The 25,352-nt window shown below is 42.9% G+C and overlaps 1 protein-coding gene across 6 annotated transcripts in view; it reads right to left on the bottom strand.

Annotated features, from left to right (window-relative positions):
• Positions 1 to 25,352, bottom strand: part of nexn (nexilin (F actin binding protein)) — a 107,923-nt gene that overhangs the window by 68,848 nt on the left and 13,723 nt on the right. For 4 of the 6 annotated variants that reach the window (XM_072574777.1, XM_072574776.1, XM_072574774.1 and 1 more), the window contains exon 2: positions 6,047 to 6,099. The exons of the other annotated variants lie outside the window; for them this stretch is intronic. The gene's annotated coding sequence lies outside the window, so the exon portion shown is untranslated. The remainder of the gene's footprint in view (positions 1 to 6,046; positions 6,100 to 25,352) is intronic. 6 annotated transcript variants of the gene reach the window in all.

The raw sequence follows: 25,352 nt of genomic DNA, 5'->3' as shown, positions 1-25,352 counted from the left end.
TAGGATAAGCACCTACTGCAGTTCAGTGTTGGACATGGTTGAAGTAGAACTGTTCTGCAAGTTTGCAAAGTCAAAGGTGCTGAGAAGATCTGTGGCTCGTGCAAGTGCATAATATTCCCACCCCTTCACAGTCTATGACGAATCAGAAGCAAAATATTTGGAAGTTTGTTTGAGAATCCTTTAACACGCTTCTTTCGGATGCTATATCTTTTACTGATTAACCTTTCTTTTTGACTGTGGTTGTCCGACCAATGAGACAATAAACAGTGCCAGTCATGGTGCAGTAGGTATCATCTCCGAGAAATAGGTTCAAGTGGGTCCAATTCTCCCTCTGCAGTTCAGACTTTAAGAAGGTGACCAAACAGGTGAGGGTAAAGCAATTGATGTGGTGTATATGGATTACAGTAAGGGGTTTGATAAGGTTCCCCACAGTAGGCTGTTTGACAATGTACAGAGGCATGGGATTGAGGGTGATTTAATGGTTTGGATCAGAAATTGGCTCGCTGAAAGAAGACAGAGGGTGGTGGTTGATGGGAAATATTCATCCTGCAGTTCAGTTACTAGTGGGGTACTGCAAGGATCTGTTTTGGGTCCCTGTTTGTCATTTTTATAAATGACTTGGATGAGGGAATAGAAGGATGGGTTGGTATATTTGCAGATGACATTAAGGTTAGTAGAGCTGTGGATAGTGACAAATGATATTGTAGGTTAGAGAGGGACATAGATAAGCTGCAGAGCTGGGGTGAGAGGTGGCAAACGGAGTTCAATGTAAGTGTGTGGTGATTCACTTTGGAAGGAGTAACAGGAATGCAGAGTACTGGGCTAATGGTAAGATTCTTGGTAGTGTAGATGAGCAGAGAGGTCTCGGTGTCCAGGTACATAGATCCTTGAAAGTTGCGACCTAGGTTGGATAGGGCTGTTAAGAAGGCATACATTGTGTTAGCTTTTATTGGTAGAGGGATTGAGTTTTGGAACCATAAGATCATGCTTCAGCTATACAAAACTCTGGTGCAGCCACATTTGCAATACTGTGTACAGTTCTGGTCACTGCATTATAGGAATGATGTGGAAGCTTTGGAAAGGGTGCACAGGAGATTTACTAGGATATTGCCTGGTATGGAGAAAAGGTCTTGTGAGGAAAGGCTGAGGGACTTGAGGCTGTTTTCGTTCAAGAGACGAAGGTTGAGAGGTGACTTAATAGAGACATATAAGATAATCAGAGGGTTAGATAGGGTGGACAGGGAGAGCCTTTTTCTAAGAATGGCGATGGATATCAAGAGGGGGCATAGTTTTAAATTGAGGGGTGATAGATATAGGACAGATGTCAGAGGTAGCTGCTATACTCAGAGAGTAGTAAGGGTATGGAATGTGCTGCCTGCAACAGTAGTAGACTCGCAAACTTTAAGGGCATTTAAATGGTCATTGGATAGGCACATGGACGAGAATGGAATAGTACAGGTTAGATGGGCTTCAGATTGGTTCCACAGGTCAGCGCAACATCGAGGGCTGAAGAGCCTGTACTGTGCTGTAATGTTCTGGTTTTATACTGACACCACACTGTCAAATTGAGGGAGTGCTGCACTGTTGGAGGTGCCGACTTTCAGATAATAGAGGCATAGAATCACGTAGCACAGAAACAGATCGTTAGGTCCAACTCGATCATGCCAACCAGACATCTCAATCTGACCTAGTCCCTTTTGCCAGCACTTGGCCCATATCCCTCTAAACCCTTCCTATTTATATACCCGTACAGACAACTTTTAAATGTGGTAGATACTTCCTCTGGCAGCTCGTTCCATATACGCACCACCCTCTGCATGAAAAAGTTGCCCTTCAGGTCCATTTTAAATCTTACCCCTCTCACTTTAAACCTATACCTTCTCATTTTGGATTCCCCTACCTTGCATAAAAGACCTGGCTATTCACCCTATCCATGCCCCTCATGAGATTATGAACCTCTATAAGTCACATCTTAGCCTCTGACGTTTGAGAGAAAACAGCCCCAGCCTATTCAGCCTCTCCCTATAACTTAAACCCTTCAGCCATGGCAACACACTTGTAAATCTTTTCTGCACCCTCCCAAATTTAACAACACATTTCCTACAGAAGGGTGACCAGAATTGTACACAGTATTCTAAATGTGGCCTCACCAATGTCCTGCACAGCCACAAGATGGCATCCCAACTCCTGTACCTAATGCTCTGACCAATAAAGACAAGCATACCAAATGCATTGTTCACCACCCTGTCTACCTGCAACTCCACTTTCAAGGAGCTATGCACCTGCACCCCTCGATCACTGTTTGACAACACTCCCTAGGGCCCTACCATTAATGGTATAAGTCCTGCCTTGGTTTGCATTACCAAAAATGCAACACCTCACATTTATCTAAATTGAACTCCATCTGCTTCTCCTCGGCCCATTGGCCCATCTGATCATGGCCTTGTTGTACTCTGAGGCAACCTTCCTCATGCTCCGCTACATCAACAACTTTGCTGTCAGCTGCAAACTTACTAGCTATGCTTTCTATATTCACATCTGGATCATTCATGTAAATGGCAAAAAAACAGTGGGCCTGGCACCAATCCCTGTGGAACACCACTGGTCACAGGCCTCAATCTGAAAAACAACCTTGTACCACCACCCTCTGTCTCCTGCCTTCACGCCAATTTTGTATCCAATTGGCTCACTGGCTGGTAAACCGAAACTCTGACATCTCTCTGAGGTGGGTGTAAATGAAGTTGTAGGAACAGAAGAAGAGGACATTCCCACTGATGTCTAGGCTGATATTAATCCCTCAATGAACTTCATAAAAAATAGATGATTTGGTCATTATCACATTGCTATTTGTCAGAGCTTGCTGTGTGCAAATTGTTTCCTATAAGGCAACAGTGACTCTCCTTTATAAATACTTTATTGGCTGTAATGTGCTTGAGAATTGCTGAGGTTATGTCAGAAGGAAATAATTTTATGTTCTTTTCCCACACTTCTGTTAGGGAGTAGTCATCAAATCCTTAGTGACACAATCCACTGGTCACAACAGCATGACACGCCACATCAATTACATCCTGGAATTAGTTAAAAATCACACAACACCAGGTTATAGTCCAATCGGCTTATCTGGAAGCACTAGCTTTCAAAGCGCTGCTCCTTCATAAGATCTTTTACTATAAATTTGGTGTCTTATGATTCTCTTCCACAACCACTTGATGAAGGAGCTGTACTCCAAAAACTAGTGCTTCCAAGTAAACCTGCTGGACTATAACCTGGTGTTGTGTGATTTTTGTCCACCCTAGTCCAACACCGGCACTTCTACATCCTGGAATTAAATCACAGTCAGTCCTTCACAATAGACACAAAGGTCACTCATTGTCACACTGCACCATTAGGACCCAATGTTATATCACCAAGTCATCTCTCAAGGGCAGGTCCCCATGCTTGTTCTTCCACACTCTGCTGTCTTGTTCTTTCTTCGTCAGTTGCTTGTACACAACTCCCCTTTCAACTTCAATGAGCAGTAATAATTCAGGAAAAGACTACATGAGATGGTTTCTTCATGTCACTTCCCGAAGGATCTGTAAGCTGCCATTATCTCAAGGTTCTAACTCTTCTACCTTGTTATGATTATTGTATCAATTTTCAACTTCCATCATGTAATTATATTACCCATACCCTTTCATATTCTGAAGAGAAGGAACAACAATGATTTAAGATAGTCAGCGTGAGCGCGGGTTGAGCCAGTTCTGGAACCATCAATAAGCAAGACCCAATATGAACTGAAATTGATGTCAGCAAAATGGCTCACATCAGTCAATCAGATCTCATGTTTGATTTGAAACTTTCTGGAAGTTATGCATTTTGGGATGAACGTCACCTGCAAATGATCAATGATCAAAGTTGATGGAGAGGGTGGAATTAAGTCAACCATGGGAATACACAAAGGAACTATATTTCAGGCCACAGCTTTTCGGCAGAGAGAGAGAGGTAGATAGAAGCAAAGAGCAATTTAGAACATGAAGGTTTGCTTGTCTTCCTCTGTTTCTCTTAATCTCTCTTGAAGGGTGATACTTGATGATAAAGTAAACTGGAGGAAAATCTAATTACCAAAAACTCAAAAATAATTACTAATTATGCTATGCTGAGGATGTAAATCATCAATTAAAGGGTTTGAGTTATAAGGAGGGGCTGAATAGACTGGGACGTTTTTTCACTGGAGCGCAGGAGGTTGAGAAGTGACCTTACTGAGGTTCATAAAATCATGAGGGGTATAGATAAGGTGAATGACAGATGTCTTTTCCTTCAGGTGGGAGTTTCAAGACTAGGGGGCACATTTTTAAGGTGAAAGGAGAGAGATTTAAAAAAGACATGAGGGGCAATTTTTTTACACAAAGAGTGGTTTGTGTGTGGAATGAACTTCAAGAAGAAGTGGTAGATTCAGTTACAACGTTAAAAAGATATTTAAGTAAGTACATGAATAAGAAATGTTTGGAGGGATATAGACCAAGTGCAGGCAATTGGGACTAGTTTAGTTTGGGGTTATGGTCAGCATGGACTGGTTGAACTGAAGGGTCTGTTTCGGTGCTGTATGACTGTATGACTCTATCGCTATGGTCTTAGGTTAAACTTTATACTCAAGCACTCCACGTTTAACTTAGATAATCTTCATTTGCCTTTCTGTACTAGATGCTGTCTCTTTTTAAAATTTGATGCATGTGTTTGATGCCACACTTCATTATTTTTATTGGGGTTATTTATTCATGAGATATGGGCTGACATTTATTGTCTAGAGCGCAGCTAAAAGTGAACCACATTGGTGAGAGTCTGGAGTCACATGTAGACCAAACAAGATAAGGGTGGCAGATATCCTTCCCTAGAGGACATTAATCAACCAGATCTTTTAAAAAAAAACCCACTGACAATATTTATATGGTGTTTATTCCAGCTATTCTTTAAAATTCAAATTCCATCATCTTCAATGGTAGAGTTTAAACCCAGAAGATGATAAGAAACAGGAACAGGAGGAGGCCATTCAGCTCCTTAAGCCTCCTGCACCATTCAATAAGGTCATGGCTGATCACACAATCCTCATGTCCAATTTCCTGCTCTTTCCACATAACCCTATAGATCAACCCTATACACAAGGACTCTGCCCCCACAGCTCTCTGTGGTAAGGAGATCCAAAGATACACAGAAAGAGGAAATTCCTCCTTAGTTGAGTCTTAAATTAGCACTCGTTAATTTTGAGACTGTACCCTCTAGTCTGAGACTCTCCTGTGAAGAGAACATCCTCTCAGCTTTTACTCTGTCAGGCTCCTTATGAATCCTGTATGGTTCAATGTGATCACCTCTCATTCTTCTCAACTCCAGTGAGTGGAGTCCCAACCTGTTTAACCTTTGCTCATAAGACAATCTCTCAATCCCCACATCCCCAGAACATTAACCTGTCCAGTGACATTATCACTGCAGCACCCCAGCACCACTTCACCCTGTTAGTCAGCAAATAATAAAATTCCTGGTTCTTTCACTCAACAGAATCTTTGATCTATGTTTAAACTGAATTGTGAATTGGCTGCGTGTTGAATCTGACTGACGGGATTGAAAAGAGGGAAGTCAATGCATTCCTCCAGACCCTGGTCATAACAGCCATTAGCACTAAATATTCGCTAGCTCCATCACTGGCCTTGTCTCGTAACTCTAAACTTGGGACTCTGACATGGGCAGGGGCAACTTGCAAAAGGGCACCCACAACACTCCTGTAATGTCTCAAATGACCCTGCTACCATTGTATATTACACATATTAGGTCATGTTCAACAGGCCACAATACCATGCACAAAATGATGCAGAATGTATCATAGACAATAAAGCACACTGCATTAAGGTAGGCTCTGCAGCAAGAGTCTGATATTTGTCATTCCATGGTGGCATGTCATTCAAAGAAATTAGTGCTCTGGACAAAACATCCCAGAAACTGAAGCTGTTGTTTGTGATATTAATATACAATTGTTTGATATTCATTGTTATTAAATGTAAGTCCATAGTCTTACCAGAAAACAGGACTGCTTTCTTCCTAGACTGAAATGACTGCTGCTTGTTTAACCTAAGGGTAAGGAGAAGAGAAGAGAGTCCTTTATGCTAACCTCAGACAGTGCACGAATTTAACCCACACTGTTGGCATCACTGATGCAAGCCGGCCATCCAGCCAACTGAGCTAACCACATTGGTACCTACTGGTAAATTATAAATGAGTTTGTCTCCATTGAAATATTGGACAAAGAATGATAGAATCAACATGGGATTTCCACACCACCTCATCACAGCCTCACACTGTCCCCATAGCAGCTCACAGCCGAATGATGTCACTGTTGTTACACAATCAAAAGCAGGAAGGTGATAGCCCAGTGGCATTGTGGCTGGACTGTTAATCCAAAGACTCTCATAATGCTCAGGGGACCAGACTTTGAATCACGCCATGGTGGATGGTGGAATAAAAATCTGGAAGTAAGAGTCTAAAGATGACCACAGATCGATTATTGAAAAATAAACCATCTGGTTCATTAATCCCCTGGAAGGAAGGAAACTGCCATCCTTACCTCGTCTAGCCTACATGTGACTCCAGACCCCAGCAACGTGGGTGACTCTGGGCAATTAAGGATGGCAATAAACACTGGTCTAGCCAATAATGAATGAATTTGCATGGAGCAAGATGCCACAAACTCAAGCAAAATAAATGGCAACTGGGCCTGCCCCTAGTGCAGGGAGGATTCTTAGCCAGGACACCAGGGAGTTTCACCCATTCCTCAGCTAATGCTGTGGATTCTATTACAGCCTGCCTGAACAGTCACTCACAGTCCTACTTTAACATCTCACCTGAAAAACAGCACCTCCAATTGTGCAGCACCACAAGAGAACTGCAGCCATGTACAAGTCTACATTTATTATTCATTCACAGGATGAGGGGGCTGTGAGCCAAGCCAGCATTTACTGTCTATCCCTAATTGCCCAGAGGGCAGTTAAGTGTCCATTGCTGTGGGTCTGGAGTCACATGTAGTCCAGACCAGGTAAGGATGGCAATTTCTTTCCCTGAAGTACATCAGTGAACCAGATGGGATTTTCCCAAGAATAGATCCATGGTTATTATTTGACTCCTAACTCCAGATATTTATTGAATCAAAATTCCATCACCTGCCATGGCAGGATTCAAACCCATTACATGTACCTGGGTCGCTGCATTAACAGTGCAGTGATACTACCACGAAGCCATTGCCTCCCCAGTGGACTCAAATCTCCAGTGGGGCTTAAACCAAGTCTTCTAATTCACAGTCATCTCTACTGTTAATGTGTTAAACCTATACCTGCTAACATCACCAACATTTCCGGGGTCTAGTACCTTAGTTTGCATTGAGTGGATTAAGAATATTTGCAGAAGGTTTTGCATCACTTCTTGATATACCTGGACTAATTATAGACTGACACAGATGGAGCTGAATCCTTGTACACCTCCCTTTCTAATTGCTAATTAGAATTGATGAGGCATGATTGCTAATATTAGACATTGCCCTACATATTATCACATGTACTTAGTTACTACCTGGTTCCAAAAATACTACTCCTGGAAGGTATTGGACTAAATCTTCAGTTAGATCAATTTGACTGATATTTTCTTTAGCCCACATTATTGAGAGGTCACGAGATGATATTCTTCCACCCATCCCTATTGCAACTACTGGAGATACCTGGTTAGAATGTTATTTCTTCAGCCTCCTCTGTTTGGATGATACAATGTATCTGGAGGTTGGTGGGGTGGTAGGTGAGGACCAGGGGGGTCTGTAGCTACACTGGCACCACCCCCCACCTTTTCCTCCGCTACATCGATGACTGTATCGGCGCTACCTCGTGCTCCCACGAGGAGGTTGAACAGTTCATCCACTTTACTAACACCTTTCACCCCGACCTCAAATTTACCTGGACTGTGTCAGACTCCTCCCTCCCCTTCCTAGACCTCTCCATCTCTATCTTGGGCGACTGACTCAACACGGACATTTACTACAAACTGACCGACTCCCACAGCTACCTAGATTACACCTCCTCCCACCCTGCCCCCTGTAAAAATGCCATCCCATATTCCCAATTCCTTCGCCTCCGCTTCATCTGCTCCCAGGAGGACCAATTCCAATAACGAACAACCCAGATGGCCTCCTTCTTCAAAGACCGCAATTTCCCCTCAGACGTGGTTGACGATGCTCTCCACCTCATCTCCTCCACTTCCCGCTCCTCCGCCCTTGAACCGCCCCTCCAATCACCACCAGGACAGAACCCACTGGTCCTCACCTACCACCCCACCAACCTCCAGATACATCGTATCATCCGTTGTCATTTCTGCCACCTCCAAACAGACCCCACCACCAAGGATATATTTCCATTTCCCTCCCCTCCCCTATCAGTTTTCCGAAAAGACCACTCCCTCTACGACTCCCTCATCAGGTCCACACCCCCCACCAACCCAACCTCCACTCCCGGCACCTTCCCCTGCAACCGCAAGAAATGCAAAACTTGCGCCCACACCTCCCCCCCTCACTTCCCTCCAAGGCCCCATGGGATCCTTCCATATCCATCACAAATTCACCTGCACCTCCACACATATCATTTACTGTATCCGCTGCACCCGATGTGGCCTCCTCTACATTGGGGAGACAGGAACGTTTCAGAGAACACCTCTGGGACACCCGCACCAACCAACCCAACTGCCCCGTGGCTGATCACTTTAACTCCCCCTCCCACTCCACCAAGGACATACAGGTCCTTGGCCTCCTCCATCACCAGACCCTGACCACATGACGCCTGGAGGAAGAGCGCCTCATCTTCCGCCTAGGAAACCTCCAACCACAAGGGATGAATGCAGATTTCTCCAGCTTTCTCATTTCCCCTCCCCCCGCCTTATCTCAGTCCCAACCCTCGGACTCAGCACCGCCTTCTTGACCTGCAATCTTCTTCCCGACCTCTCCGCCCCCACCCCCTCTCCGGCCTATCACCCTCACCTTTACCTCCTTCCACCTATCGCATTCTCAACGCCCCTCCCCCAAGTCCCTCCTCCCTACCTTTTATCTTAGCCTGCTTGGCACACCCTCCTCATTCCTGAAGAAGGGCTTATGCCCGAAACGTCGATTCTCCTGCTCCTGGGATGCTGCCTGACCTGCTGCGCTTTTCCAGCAACACATTTTTCAGCTCTGATCTCCAGCATCTGAAGTCCTCACTTTCTCCCTGTAGGGATTCTAAGTCCTGTTCACCCATCCTCTCGTCTCTGATGTTCATTTACGTAAGGTGCATCAGCACCTTGAATTTAAAACTCCCATCCTTCCCCTCCAATCCCTCAGCCCTTCATCCCTCTGTAATCTCCTTTGGTCCCACAGCCCACTTGAGGTTTCTGTGCTCCTGCAATGTCATTCCCTTGTGCACCACTGGCCTTCAAATGTCAAGACCAGCGGTTCGAGAATTCCCTTTAAAAACCACCCTGTCTTCTCACTCCTTTGAACTGATCTTCTTGACTAATCCTCTGGTCACTTATCGTAATATTCCATAAAATCATAGTGTCTTACAGCATGAAAACAGACCCTTCAATCTAACCAGTCCATGCTGAACATAATCCCAAGCTAAAATAGTCTCACCTGCCTGCTCCTGGCCCATATCCCTCCAAACCTTTCCAAATCATGTACTTATTTAAGTGCCTTTTAAATATTGTAACTGTGTCCGCATCCACCACTTCCTCAGGAAGTTCGTTCCACATGCGAACCACCCTCTGTGTAAAACATTTGCCCCTCATGTCTTTTTAAAATCTCTCTCCTCTCACCTGAAAAATGTGTCCCCTAGTCTTGAAATCCCCCATCCTAGTGAAAAGACCATTAATATTATCTGTACCCCTTATGATTTTATAAACTTCTATAAGGTCACTTCTCAACATCCGGTACTTCAGTGAAAAAAACTCCCATGTATCCAGCCTTTCTTTATAACTCGAATCTTCCATACCCAGCCGCATCCTGGTAAATCTCTTCTGAACCCTCTCTATCTTAATAATAGCCTTCCCATTCCCAGAACAGAACACAAAAGAGGCCTCACCAAAGTCCTGTACAACCTCAACATGACGTCCCAACTCCTACACTCAAAGTTCTGAGCAATAAAGGCGGGCGTGCTAAATGTCTTCTTAACTATCCTGTCAACTTGTGACACAAATTTCAACGAATTATAGGCCAGAATCCATAGGTCTCTCTGTTCTACAACACTATCATCTCATGTCAATTTTTACCTGTTAAGTCCCAGGAGATGATTTACTGTGTTAAATAAAAACAACTTCTTGTTTGCAAATAAAAGGCATCGTCAAAGGTTTGGGAAATATAAACATACATACAAATAAGGAACAGGAGTGGAGCTGGGTCTGCCATTCAACATTGTGGATGTACCTGTACCAGAAGGTCTGCAGCAGTTCAAATAGGTTTACCCTCACCTTCTGAAGGACAATTAGGATTGGGCTACAAATACTGGCCTCACCCACATTCCATGAAACAAAAAAGGTCATTGCTGGTGGCTTTCTTCCATATGAACCTCCTCACATTTAACTCTATCAAATATAAACTTATTTTCCTTTCTCCCACAAATATTTTTTGAGGTTTCTTTTAAATGCACCTAAGTAACTTTAAAGCCTGTTTTCTGTAATTTGGCCACTGGCTCCACATGTTCTGCCCTTAGTCATGCGTTTACTGTACTGTACTTTTCAAAGGTCTTTGGAAATTCAAAAACATAATTTCTTCAATATTACCCCATCTCCCTTACTGCTACTTCTACAAAGATTTCAGTCAATCAGGTTGGTACAACATAACTATACTTTTGGAATCCTTGCTGACTACCTTATATTGTATTTTCTGTTTCTTTCTTTTTCTATTGCATCTTTTGGTGTGAGTTTGCCACTAACAAGGTGTTTTGCCTGATAAGCACTGCTCATGCTGTTCCCTGTAATATAAGAAACTGGCATGAATATCATTGGGTTGAAAAATCTGACAGATAATTATTGCAACTACAGTAACTATTAGGTACAAATATTACATTCCCCAGGCACAGGGGTGTCCGGGCTAATATTAAGCTGCAAGTTTACAACAGTGGACTATGCTTGCAGTAGAGTATCATGAGTTTGAGAATTTTATAGTCCTAGGTTACATCCGATGAAACAGAAATGTTATCAGGAGCATGTTTCTTAAAGGTGCACTGACATACTAACTATGGGACATAACACGTTTTTGAATAAGCACATCATCATCTTTCCCAGTACCAAAGGTAAGGTAATTGGACTATTTAGTTTCAGGTACCTATCTCCCTTGATAAACACAGGACTCACATTTGCTATCTGGCTTTCCTCTGGCATTATTCCTTTTTCTAATTAATTTGTATAGAAACAATGTCACTGTTATCTTTTCACAAACATCTTGGGTACATCAATCAAGAAAAGACTATTTACTCTCTATTATATTGAATTAACTTGTTAATTAAGACCTCCATTTCTACCATAAACACTTTTTTTGATCAATTCTAATGCCTTAACCACTAGGTTAATCTCCCTCATCAATGCTGAGGTAAAATAACTTCCTAGGAGTTTAGCATGTGTATAATTTATGCCTGTTCTAATTTTTGTTCTGTTATTTATGTAGAAGACATCATTATGTTATATTCCTTGATAATCCAATTATTTAGTTTTTCCTTGTTTTAACATCATTCTGAATTTTTTTAGAATTAGAATCTCTACAATGTGGAAACAGGTCCTTCAGCCCAACGAGTCCACACTGACCCTCCAAAGGGTATCCCACCCAGATCCACTCCCCTACCTTTACCCCTGACTCAAGCACCTAATTGTTTTGTATTCCCATTCATCTTTAATTTCAATATTGTTGTGTTATCTATGTATTTGTGGTGTGAAATTAGTGGCTTTTAGGCCAGGACATATTTCGAGTTTATTTTTCCTCATTCCAATCTCATCTCTTAATTTATTTAGTAATTATCTTAAACACATTATGTTGTGATCACTATTACCTTAACATTTCCAAATTCTGAATTGACATTTATATTACTGTACTGTACGCATTAGCCAAACAGAAGGAGGTGAAGATCAACTAGGAGAAAGTGAGGACTGTAGATGCTGGAGACCAGAGTTGAAAAATGTGGTTCTGGAAAAACACAGCAAGCCAGGCAGCATCCGAGGAGCAGGAGAATCGACATTTCGGGCATAAGCCCTTCTTCAGGAATGAGGCTAGTGTGCCAAGCGGGCTGAGATAAAAGGTGGGGGGGAGGCTGGAATTTGGGGGAGGGGTGCTGGGAATACGATAGGTGGAAGCAGGTGAGGGTGAGGGTGATAGGTCGGAGAGGGGGTGGGGGCGGAGAGGTCGGGAAGAAGATTGCAGGTCAAGAGGGCGGTGCTGAATCCGAGGGTTGGGACTGAGATAAGGTGGGGGGAGGGGAAATGAGGAAGCTGGAGAAATCTACATTCATCCCGTGTGGTTGGAGGGTTCCTAGGCGGAAGATGAGGCACTCTTCCTCCAGGCGTCGTGTAGCCAGGGTCTGGCGATGGAGGAGGCCAAGGACCTGCATGTCCTTGGCGGAGTGGGAGGGGGAGTTAAAGTGTTCAGTCACTGGGTGGTTGTGTTGGTTGGTGCGGGTCCCAGAGATGCTCTCTGAAACGTTCCGCATGTAGGTGGCCTGTCTCCCCAATGTAGAGGAGACCACATCAGGGAACACCTCTGGGACAATGGAATGTTGCACTGTTAGAAGTGCGGTTTTTTTTAAAGTAAGATTTTAAAATTAAAGATTTGTCCACATTTTCAGGTGAATGTAAATGAACCCAAGGTATTATAGTGAAGTGGGAATTGGTTAGTTCAGTTGGCTGGATGGGGGGGTATGCAGTATAGAATGATGCAGTATAGAATGATGGAGTCAATTCCTGCACTGACTGAGGTTATCTTGAAGGATCTCTGCTCAACCTCTCCCTTCACTTGAGGTGTGGTGACCTTCAGGTTAAACCCCTACTATTTCTCTCTCTTTCTAATATGAGAGTAGGACTACTGAAATTCAGAACAGGTATCCTGTTAAAACCAAACCCTCAATTAATTTGATAAAGCAGATTATCTGTTTGCTATCTCACTTCAGAGCAGGCAATGGTCCAGTGGTATTGTCACTACATAATTAATCCAGAAACTCAGCTAATGTTCTGGGGACATTGGTTCAAATCCCTCTGGGCAAATGGTAGAATTTGAATTCAATAAAGAATCTAGAATTAAAGGTCTACTGGTGACCATGAATTCATTATCTATTTGTTGGAAAAACCCATCTGGTTCACAAATGTCCTTTAGTGAAGGAAACTGCATCCTTAACCAGTCTCGTATGTGACTCCAGACCCATAGCAATGTGGTTGACTCTTAACTGCCCTCTGAGAAATTAGGGATGGGCAATAAATGGTGGGCTAGCCAGAGATACGCTGACCCCATGAGTGAATAGTAAAAAGCGTGAGATGTGCTGACCCTCAGGTTGACCTCCACCAGTTCTCCCTTTCTCTTTCTAATGTGAGAGTGGAACCCACTGAAATAGTGAAGATGCATCCTGTTAAAATCTAACCCTCAACTAACCTGATAAAGCAAATTTTCTTATGTTGCTACACATCTGTTTATGAGCTCTTGTTGGCTGCTGCTACTCCAAAATACAACAGAATATTTTTAGGTTGGAAAGCGAAACAATCCTAAAATCAAATCTCATTGTTGAGGAATAGCAGTGTGGTGGTTTTGTGACTGGTCTACTATTCTAAAAAGACCTGGACCAATAATCCATGATGCGTAATTAAATTCCATCATGGCAGTTTCATAACTTTGATCAGTTAAGGATGATAAATTCCGGCCATGCCCATATTCTGAAAACAAATAGTTTAAAAATGTTATATTTGCCAAATGTTATTAATTCCTTTCTAGTTTTTCTGGTGAGCAGGAATGATTTGCTCAGTTTTTCAGCTGTCTGGTCATAGTACTGAAAAAGCAATTCTGGATGAAAATGCATTGATTGAACCCCATTTTTAACCCCTAAACTTCTAGACATCATTTGACCATAAGGTGAGACTTTGATATATCCAGTGATTTTCTGAATCAGCAACTGATCAACCTGTAATCTTCAGAACTGAATAGGCCTTCTGACAGTAACCATTTTAGTATAGGCCTTCAAAACGGTAGGCAACAGCCCCAGTGGTATTATTGCCAGACTATTAATCCAGAAACTCAGCTCATGTTCTGGGGGCCCAGGTTCAAATCCTGCCATGGCAGATGGTGGAATTTAAATTCAATAAAGAATCTGGACTTAAGGGTTTAATGCGTCAATTGTCAGGAAAAATCCGTCTGGTTCACTAATGTCCTTTAAGGAAGGAAACTGCTATCCTTACCTGGTCTGGCTTACCTGTGACTCCAGACCCACAACAATGTGGATGACACTTAACTGTCCTCTGGGCAATTAGGGATGGGCAATAAATTCTGGCCCAGCCAGAAATGCCCACATCGCATGAATGAATAACAGAAGCGCAGGTTAGCCCACCTGGTAAAGGTAAAGCTGCCATAGTCCCACTCTCTCATTAGCAAGAGATAACCACAGATAGTTTAACCTGAGGGTAACCACACCTCAGGTGATTGGAGAGGTTGAAAAGGATAATCTTTGCATTATTTGGTGTGGAATTGAACCTGAACTGTTGGTATCACTCTGCACCATAAATCAGCTGACCCCAACACTTAACATTCTATAAATTATGGTGAGGTTACAGAGCAGGATACTCTGAGCTGTACAAGGTGTAACGTTCTCTACTGAGGTCACAGTTCCACAGAACTGTTACAGTCTTTGAAATAATTCCATAGAGGCCAGTATCCCATCAGCAACTCCCCCTTTATTTACATGGATATAGTACTTGACACTGGTCCAGCTCCCTCAGAGCCGGATCTCAGAGTGAACAGAACCTCTGACAGTCCTGTTCATATTTGTCAGCCAGAACTCCCTGATTGGATCAGATTAACAGCCACAATCAGGGAACTCATATTCTATGAGACCCACCTGGCTGATCTCATTACAATTCACTAGAGTCTGCAAACAATCATTTATTGGATAAGCTTTTCCTGTTGTATGCCATCTCTGCCCAAATAATTATCCAGTGCCCTCTTGAATGCCTCACTTGAACCTGCCTTCACCACATTCCATATCCATACGACAGGTTTTCCTCCCATCATCCTTGTGTCTTTTGTGCATCACTTTAAATCTATGTGCTCGCATTCTAGTTCCTTCTACAGATGGGAAATGCTTATTGCTTACCTCAGAGGTTTACCTACTGTAATCACTGAGGGATCCCAGTGGAAAGTTACATTGTTTATTGTCAAACACCAAATTAGAGTCACCTCTCATGGTATATGTGGGCTAGTCCTAGCCTGGGACAAGTAGTCCTGACCCCAGAGATGGGTCTGTTTTATCAGGTTTTATTTTATTTGGAAGCGGCATCACACACAAATTAATGTTTTATTTTCCCCACCACCAAAAAACCATGACTTTCTTTTTAAACCTATTTTTCTAAACCATCTGATCAGAGATGTTATCACATATCTCTTGAGCAGGGAGGGCTTGAACCAGGTCTCTTGGTCCAGGGAGAGGGACAAAACCACTGCACCACAAGAGTTGCTTGTAACATATTTAAGTTTTTAAAAAATGTAACCTTTTTTTAATCAACCTGTTCAGAGATATTATTACACATCTCTGGTGCAGGTGAGACCTTGTCCAGCAGTAGGGACACTACCACTGGGCCACAGAGAACCCTGGGTGTGCTTTTTAAAAAAAATTTAACTATTTTTTTAAAACATGCTCAGAAATATCCTCCTCACCCAGCAGTAGGGACACTACCGCTGCGCCACAAGATGGCCCTAAATGATGCACCCCAATTGGGGAACTGAACCCTGGTCAGATGGAGATACTGATACTGATCACTGAACAAATGAGGAAGTGAAGGGCTCAGGTGATGAGTTCCAGCTGGGTAGACCACTGCCTGTCATCAAGATAACCCGTACTCAATGAGGTCCACGGGAAGGCTAATTAGTGATTCCTCATAGATATTATAGGAGTTATCACATCCACATCTGTATTGAACCCTGTCTCCACAGCAACATACTAGAAATGTAACTAAAATATAATACTGTGAACGTTTTGACTCTGAAATGATTCTTTATTAGAACTGAGAGGGGCTGGAAAGTAGTGTCTTGTTTTTCCCCAAGAGGAACAAGTGGAACAGATGGTGAAGCTGTCCAGAGCGAAAGTCAAAACAAGTAATAATGGGGGTAAAGGAATGATTGAGATGTAAAATAGGTGCAAGTAGCAAGTGTGAAAATAGAAAATGTGTTCAGTCTTTTGGCAGGAAACCACCAAGACACAACGTGAGGTGCAGACAATGGAGTTGTAATCAAAATCAATCATGCTCTGAAGTCATTGTACTTAATGTTGAGAGGAAATGGGCTTTATATGGCTGAAGATCCTGTCTCTCACAGTAGGGGGAGTCCTTGGCTGAGGAAAAAGGAACACACATTCAAAGCACCTTAGTGAGAGATGGAATCATTGGAACAGATGTCATTGGAACATTAGAACACTTTTCACTGTACCTAGGTACATGTGACAGTATGAAGTAAATAAAAGGTGAAACAGAGATAGAACAACCTGGAGAATGGAATGAAGTTCTTGCAGGAAGCAGGGTGTGAGGAATTATGGCCAAGCTAACTGTGGCAGCAAATGTGTTTGTAATGGATATTGGTGGTCAGTCTATCAGCGGAAATGGAAATGGTGAAATCAAGGAAGAGAAGAATCAGAGATGGGCCAGATGAAGGTAAGAGAGGGATGGAATTTTCTAGTTCTGGATAAAACGTAGCACCATAGATGTTCATTGACATATTGGACAAAGAGTTGTGGGAGGGGCCTCAGGTCAAACTGGAACAACGTGCACCAGGAGGGAGATGTGTACAGCTGGGATCCATGCAGGTATCTACGGCCGCATCTTTGACTTGGAGAAAGTGAGGCAAGTTAAACAGACAGAGAGCAAGCTGGAGTTCAAGTTGAAGAAGTTGTTCAAAGTGAGGATGAGCTCAGCTGAGGGCGAAGGAGGGTTGTAGTGAATGGGGACTTTCAGGTCTCTTTTTCAAGGAAGATGTGGAGAGCCTTAGACCATCCTGATGGGCAATGGGCAGTGTGGTCTAGTCCACTGCTGTGTTCGAACAAGGTTCACCTCAGGCTGGAGGAAGAGCACTTCATTTTCCATTGAGGTACTTCACAGAATTAGGACTCAAAGTTAAATATAACTTCAGAGCATGACTTCTGTCCTCCATTTCATTTACAACAAATCCTCAACTCCAACCGCCCTCTACCCCCCACCCTCTACCCCCCACCCTCACCCCTTGTCTCGTTGGCTTTGCTCTCAGCGAAGTGGACACATTTACACCCAATGGGGACTCTCACTCCCCCTCCCACAGCATTAAAAACACCATTTTCAAGCCAAGAAGAGTCCAATCCAACCCACAAATTAGCTCTGTATCCTCTCTCCACAGATTTATTTTCTCAATTTTTAACTCACAGAATTCAAGTGTTGCTATCTGCACCAGCATTTACTGTCCATCCTTAATTGCCCAGAGGGCAGTTAAGAGTCAGCCACATTGTTACGGGTTTGGAGTCACATGCAGGCCAGACCAGGTAGGGATGGCAGTTTCGTTACCCTATGGGGTATTAGTGAACCAGATGGGATTTCCCCCTGAAAATCAGCAACAGCTTGAATGTAGGTTTCACCATCTGCCACAGTAAGATTTGAGCTTACCGCCACCAGAACATTGCCTGGTTACCTGGGTTAATAGTCTAATGATAATACCACTAGGCCATCACTTGCCCATGCTGCCAGAATTGCTGTGTTTCTCCAGTATCTGCAGTATTTTGCTTTTAACAAACTAAAACCTTGAACTATGGTGTCAGCATCATGTCTGAATATCACAGCGTGTGTAAAGAAATAAAAACCAGCAGCAAGCCCTTTCAGCCTGTCTAACACTCCAGAAACCAAAAGAGAAAACGCTGGAAAATCTCAGCAGGTCTGGCAGCATCTGTAAGGAGAGAAAAGAGCTGACGTTTCGAGTCTAACTGACCCTTTGTCAAAGCTTTGACAAAGGGTCAGTTGGACTTGAAACGTCAGCTCTTTTCTCTCCTTACAAATGCTGCCAGACCTGCCGAGATTTTCCAACATTTTCTCTTTTGATTTCAGATTCCAGCATCCGCAGTAATTTGCTTATGTCCAACACTCCTAATGGCTGGAGCATCATGGCTAGACCATGACCTTATACCCTCACCTCTATAACCTCTATCATTGCTGCAGAGGGCTGTGGAGGCCAAGTCTTTGACTGTATTTAAGACAGAGATAGATAGGTTCTTGATTAGTAAGAGAAAAGGTTATGGAGAGGAGGCAGGAGAATGGGGTTGAGAAATATGTCAGCCATGATCAAATGGCACAGCAGACTCAATGGGCTTAATGGGGTTAAATGGTTAAATTAGCTTTATTGTCACACATTCTCAGGTGAATACAATGAAAGTTTACAAATTCTCACTTATAATGTCATCTTAGGTATAAAGATACCTAGCTACAGTCCTTCAGGACAAGATCTTAGGGAAAAATATAGAAAAATAAAGAGATAAAAAGTCCAATATTGCAAAATGCAGGAATAAGTTAGAAAATAGAGAAATAATGAATTAAATGGCCTAATTTTGTTCCTTTATCTTATGGTGTTATGGACTGTCAACCATGACATTGACACAGAGAGGCACTTTCACCAACTTAATGAATCTTGCAAGTCTCAGTACAAAGTATCAGTCAGCCAATCTAAACTAAAGCAAAATAATTGTAGCCCTCAACTAACCTGGACACAAATTCTTTTCTAGCCTGGCACACTGGATTGCAATTAATTTGACCCAGGTCTATCCCAGAGTTGCTGAGCACTGAAGAGGCAAGAGACAGGGAAAGTACTGAGGCCTAGCATCACCAGGTCCCTGAAGGGAGGAAAATCACCTCACAGTTCTTGAACACTGAAGTGTTCACCTGATATTAAAGACACTCAAGGGTTAATACTGTTCAAGAGGGTCGTTGCCTCACTGTTCCATCGTCAGATACCAAATACGTGGCTGCTGTAGGGGACAATTACAGTGTCTAGACATTAAACGTGAAAGTTGCTATATCCAACCAGACCTGAGGGCTGTTCTCTCATTAGAGAGAGATGACTGGTGGAGAGTCATTAGAAACAGACATTAGGGGTTTGGGGGGGTGGGGTGGGTTGCAGACTTGGGGAATCAGTTTGACTTTCTTTGTCAGACATTTAGTTCTGGTCTCAACTCCACTCTCATTTGTCTACCCCCTCCCCATAATCCAAGACTGTTGTCTCTCAAAAATCTAACTCAAGCTCAAATAAAATCAATGAGTCGCTCAGCCCCCATTGATTGCTGGGGAACTGAAGTCCACGGATAAACAACCCAAATCTGTGGAATTCTTTGCCATAAAATGATTACTGAGGATGGGGCTTTAAGTATATTTAAGGGTGAGGTGGCCTGATTTTTAATCAGGAAGGAAATCAAGGTTTGTGGGGAAAACATAGGAATGTGGACTTGAAAATGATATGGTCAGCCATAATCTCATTGAATGGATTGAATGGCTGGTTTCTGCTCCTACCTTTATGGTCTCAGAGAGAAATGATTCTCCTCATCTTCATCTTAAAGGGCAGATGCCTTACTCTCAAGCTGTTTCCCCGAGTCCTAGTCTTCCCCCAAAAGAGAAAATATTACCCGCCCTGTCAAGTCCCCTCAGGTTATATTTCAATAAAATTATCTCTCATTTTTCTAAACTCCAATGGTACAGGACCAACCTGTTCAATCTTTTTTCATAAGATAAATCCTTCATTCCAGGAATGAGACAAGTGAATCTTGTCTGAACTGCTCCTAATACAATCATATCTGCACACAATAGATAATAGGTGCAGGAGTAGGCCATTTTGCCCTTCGAGCCTGCACCACCATTCATTATGATCATGGCTGATCATCCTCAATCAGCATCCTGTTCCTGCCTTATCCCCATAACCCTTGATTCCACTATCCTTGAGAGCTCTATCCAACTCTTTCTTAAATGAATCCAGAGACTGGGCCTCCACTGCCCTCTGGGGCAGAGCATTCCACACACTCACCACTCTCTGGGTGAAGACGTTTCTCCTCATCTCTGTCCTAAATGGTCTACCCCTTATTTTTAAGCTGTGTCCTCTGGTTCGGGACTTCCCCATCAGCGGAAACATGCTTCCTGCCTCCAGAGTGTCCAATCCTTTAATAATCTTATATGTCTCAATCAGATCCCCTCTCAGTCTTCTAAACTCAAGGGTATACAAGCCCAGTCGCTTCAGTCTTTCAACATAAGGTAGTCCCGCCATTCCAGGAATTGACCTCGTGAACCTATGCTGCACTCCCTCGATAGCCAGAATGTCTTTCCTCAAATTTGGAGACCAGAACTGCACACAATATTCCAGGTGCAGTCTCACCAGGGCCATGTATAGCTGCAGAAGAACCTCTCTGCTTTTATACTCAATCCCTCTTGTTATGAAGGCCAGCATGCTATTAGCTTTCTTCACTACCTGCTGTACCTACATGCTTACCTTCATTGACTGGTGTACAAGAACACCCAGATCTCTTTGTACTGCCCCTTTACCTAACTTGACTCCATTTAGGTAGTAATCTGCCTTCCTGTTCTTGCCACCAAAGTGGATAACCATATATTTATCCACATTAAACTGCATCTGCCATGCATCTGTCCACTCACCTAACCTGTCCATGTCACCCTGTAATCTCCTAACATCCTCCTCACATTTCATCCAGCTTTGTATCATCAGCAAATTTGCTAATGTTACTATTAATACCATCTTCTATATCATTAATATATATTGTAAAAAGCTGCGGTCCCAGCACTAATCCCTGCGGTACCCCACTGGCCACTGCCTGCCATTCCGAAAGGGAGCCGTTTATCACTACTCTTTGTTTCCTGTCAGCCAACCAATTTTCAATCCAAGTCAGTACTTTGCCCCAATACTATGCGCCCTAATTTTTCTCACTAACCTACTGTGTGGGACTTTATCAAAGGCTTTCTGAAAGTCCAGGTACACTACATCCACTGGATCTCCCTTGTCCATCTTCAGAGTTACATCCTCAAAAAATTCCAGAAGATTAGTCAAGCATGATTTCCCCTTCATAAATCCATGCTGACTCTGACCTATCCTGTTACTGCCATCCAGATGTGTTGTAATTTCATCCTTTATAATTGACTCCAGCATCTTTCCCACCACTGAGGTCAGACTAACTGGTCTATAATTTCCTGCTTTCTCTCTTGTTCCTTTCTTCAAAAGTGGCACAACATTAGCCACCCTCCAATCCGCACGAACTGATCCTGAATCTATCGAACTCTGGAAAATAATCACCAACGCATCCATGATTTCTTGATCCACCTCCTTCAGTACCCTGGAATGTAGACCATCAAGCCCTGGGGACTTATCAGCCTTCAGACCTAACAACACTAATTCCTAGTAAATATAAATTCCCTTCAGTTCAGGTCCTTCAGCCACTGTTACCTCAGGGAGATTGCTTGTGTCTTCCCCAGTGGACACAGATCTGAAGTACCAATTCAACTCTTCTGCCATTTCTTTGTTCCCCATAATATATTCCCCTGTTTCTGTCTTCAAAGGCCCAATTTTAGTCTTAACTATTTTTTTCCCTTTCACATACCTAAAAAAGGTTTTACTATCCTCCTTTATATTTTTGGCCAGTGTTAATTCTACAGTTCTTTCATTTTCTAAGCTGTTCATGAGATGTAGGCAATGCAAGCAAGGCCAGGATTTGTTGTTCATCCCTAATTGCCCTTACAACGATCTTCATAAGGCATTTTTTCAAACATTGCTGCCAAAGTGGTGTAGGCACACCCATATTGTTTCACAATTTAGACCAGGAAACAATATATTTAGCGATATATTTTCAAGTCAGGAAGGTGTATGGCTTGGAGGGCAACTTGCAGGCGATGGTGTTCCCATGTATCTGCTGTCCTTGTTCTTCCAGGCAATAAAGTTTGTGGATCTGGAAGGTGCCACTGGAAACCTCTTGACAAGTTTCTACAGTGTATCTTGAATAACGCTATTTGCCAGGGGAGGAGTTTAAGAAGGTGACTGGAGAGGACTGTTACGTTTTGTCGGATGTCAAGCTCCTTGAGTGTGGTTGGAATTGCTCTCATTCAACGAAGTATCACATCCCTGACTTGCACTTTGCAGAACTTTGGGAAATTACTTTCTCCAGAATTCTCAGCCTCTGACTTGTTCTTGTAGGCATAGGATTTATATGGTCAGTTGAATTAATGTTCTGGTCCATGGTAACCACCAGGGTGTTGACAATGGGGAGTCAATGATGGTTATTGAATGTCAAGAGGAAATGGTTGAAGATAGTCATTGTCCAGCACTTATGTGACGCAAATGTTACTTGCCCCTGACCAGTCAAAATACTCATCGCTATTTTAAATAATCACCTTCTTATTTTTAAACTATGACCCTAATTCTAGATTCTTCCACAAAATGAAACACCCCTTTGACATCCCCCGGTCAAGTCCCCTCAGGATCTGGTATGTTTTACTTAAGTCATCTCTGAATCTTCTAAGCTCCAGAGGATACAGGCCTAGACTTTCCTCATAAGGAAACCCACTCATTTCATAAATTGATCTAGTAAACCTTCTCTGGACTGCTTCCATTGCGTTACTATCCTTCTGTAAGTACGCTGACCAGTTCTGTACACAGTATTCCCGATACAGTCTCATCAATGGTCTGCATATCCAAAGCATAGGCGAAAGTGAGGACTGCAGATGCTAGAAACCAGAGTCTAGATTAGAGTGGTGCTGGAAAAGCACAGCATATCAGGCAGCATCCGAGGAGCAGGAAAAATCGACGTTTCCAAAGCATAACCTCCCTACTCTTGCAATAACCATAACATTTTATTCGCTTTCCTGAAGCTGCGCATTGACTTTCTCTGATTCACGCACCAAGATCAGTTTAACCAGCCTGACTCTTTAAAGTTCTGCACAAGAGATTGTGATCTAGAAAGTACATTTTCAGCTCTAATGGGGGCAGATTGCTGATCAATATTCCTATAGATAGGTGGACGCTTATAAATTTCTAGCTCCTGTTCATCCAGGTGAGGCAGGAGTGCAACTTATCAGAAATCAGAGAACCGACAGGAAGTGAATCGCTTTTTCTTCCGTTTTTGTTTCAAATATAGTTTAGCAATTTTAGCTGATGTGATATTTAAAATTGTGAGATCGATCAAGTTACCCAAATGATAGATCAAGTTGAGATAAACTTCTGCATATATACCCTGCAGTCCTCACTTTCTCCCAATGAAGAAGGTGCTTATTCTAATTATGACAGGACAAAATAGAAACAAATTATTAACCTCTGGTGGAGGATGTCCAGGACAATAAGGCGTAACCTTGGAAAATTAGAGACAGTTCATTCAAGGTGATTTCAGGAAGGACTTCCCACAAAGATGAGCGAAAATTTAAATTCTTTCTTCAAGGAATGTTAAAGGACTCACTCTGTCCTGAGTCTCCATGAAGGATTTAACATCACAAAAGGTTTGGACAGTCAATAAGGAGAAACTGTTCACATGTGTCAAAGGATTAAGAACCCAAAAGGCACAGATTATTTGCAAAAGAAACAAAGATGATAAGAGGAAAATTGTTTCTCGTTGAAATTTGGTTGTGATTTAGAAAGAGCTGCTTCAGAGTGTGGTGGGAGCAAGTTCAAACTGAGGCTTTCAAAAGCTAATCTGAAAAAAATGAATGTGGAGGGTTACAGGGAGAATGCAGGAGAATGCCACCAGGTGGACTGTTCATTTGTAAATCTGGTGCAGGCACGATGGGCTAAATGGCCTTCTGTGTCATAGCAATGCTGTGAAAAAGGTATTGAGACTGGGTGTTAGGTGACAATGAAGTGCTGGGTCCACTGCTTTTTGTTATTTACATAAATGGCAATGATTTGGATATGAATATAGGCTTGGTTATAAAATTTGCAGATGACACTAAAATTGGAGGAGTAGTGGGCAGCGAAGAACGTTACCTCAGATTACAAACAGACCTTGATTGGATGAGCCAATGGGCCAAGGAGTGGCAGATGGAGTTTAATTTAGATAAATGTGAGGTTTTGCAATTTGGAAAGGCAAACCAGGGCAGGAGTTATAAAAAATTAATGGTAGGGCCCTAGGGAGTGTTGCCAAGCAAAGAAACCTAGGGGTGCAGGTTCGTAGTTCTTTGAAAGTGGAGTCGCAGGTAGACAGTTTGGTGAAGAAGGTCAAGGGTGAGGTACTGGAAAAGCACAGCAGGTCAGGCAGATCTGAGGAGCAAGAGAATTGGTGTTTCGGGCATAAGCCCTTCATCAGAAATTGAAGAAAATCTTATGCCTGAAACGTTGATTCTCCTGCTCCTCAGACACTGCCTGACCTGCTGTGCTTTTCTGGCACCACACTTTCAACTCTGATCTCCAGCATCTTCAGTCCTCACTTTGCCCTGGTGAAGAAGGTGTTTGGTACACTTTTCTTCATTGCTCTGAGTGTAGGAGTTGCAAGGTCTTGTTGTGGCTGTACAGGGGATTAGTGAGGCCACTTTTAGAATGCTAAAAGTCTAGTTGCCATTCTATCGGAAGAATGTTGTCAAACTTGAGAGGGTGCAGAAAAGATTTACAAGGATGTTGCCAGGGTTGGAGGGTTTGAGCTATAGCGAGAGGCTGAATAAGCTGGGGCTTTCCCCTTGGAGTATCAGAGGCTGAGGGGTGACCTTATAGAGATTTATAAAATCATGAGGGGCTTGGATAGAGTGAATAGCCAAGGTCTTTTTCCTTGGGTGGGGTAAGTCCAAAAGATGGCATAGGTTTAAGGTGATGAAGGAAAGGGACCTGAGGTGTAACCTTCACCCAGAGGATGGTGCTTGTATGGAATGAGCTGACAGAGGAAGTATCTAGAACATTTACAAGGTATCCGGATGGATATATGATTAGGAAGGGTTTAGAGGGATATGGGCCAAATGTTATCAAATGGGACGAGGTCAGATTGCTATTTCTGGTTGGTGTGGATGAGTTGAAGGGTCTGTTTCCGTGCTGTATGACTCTACAAGATTAACAAATCCTGTTTCATGATTTGAGAGTGACAGAACCCTGGCATGTAAATGGAGATAGGGTATAA

This window comes from Chiloscyllium punctatum, chromosome 7 (assembly GCF_047496795.1).
Source record: "Chiloscyllium punctatum isolate Juve2018m chromosome 7, sChiPun1.3, whole genome shotgun sequence".
In the NCBI taxonomy this organism is placed as follows: Eukaryota; Metazoa; Chordata; class Chondrichthyes; order Orectolobiformes; family Hemiscylliidae; genus Chiloscyllium; species Chiloscyllium punctatum.
This window is presented reverse-complemented; position numbering and strand designations above follow the sequence as displayed.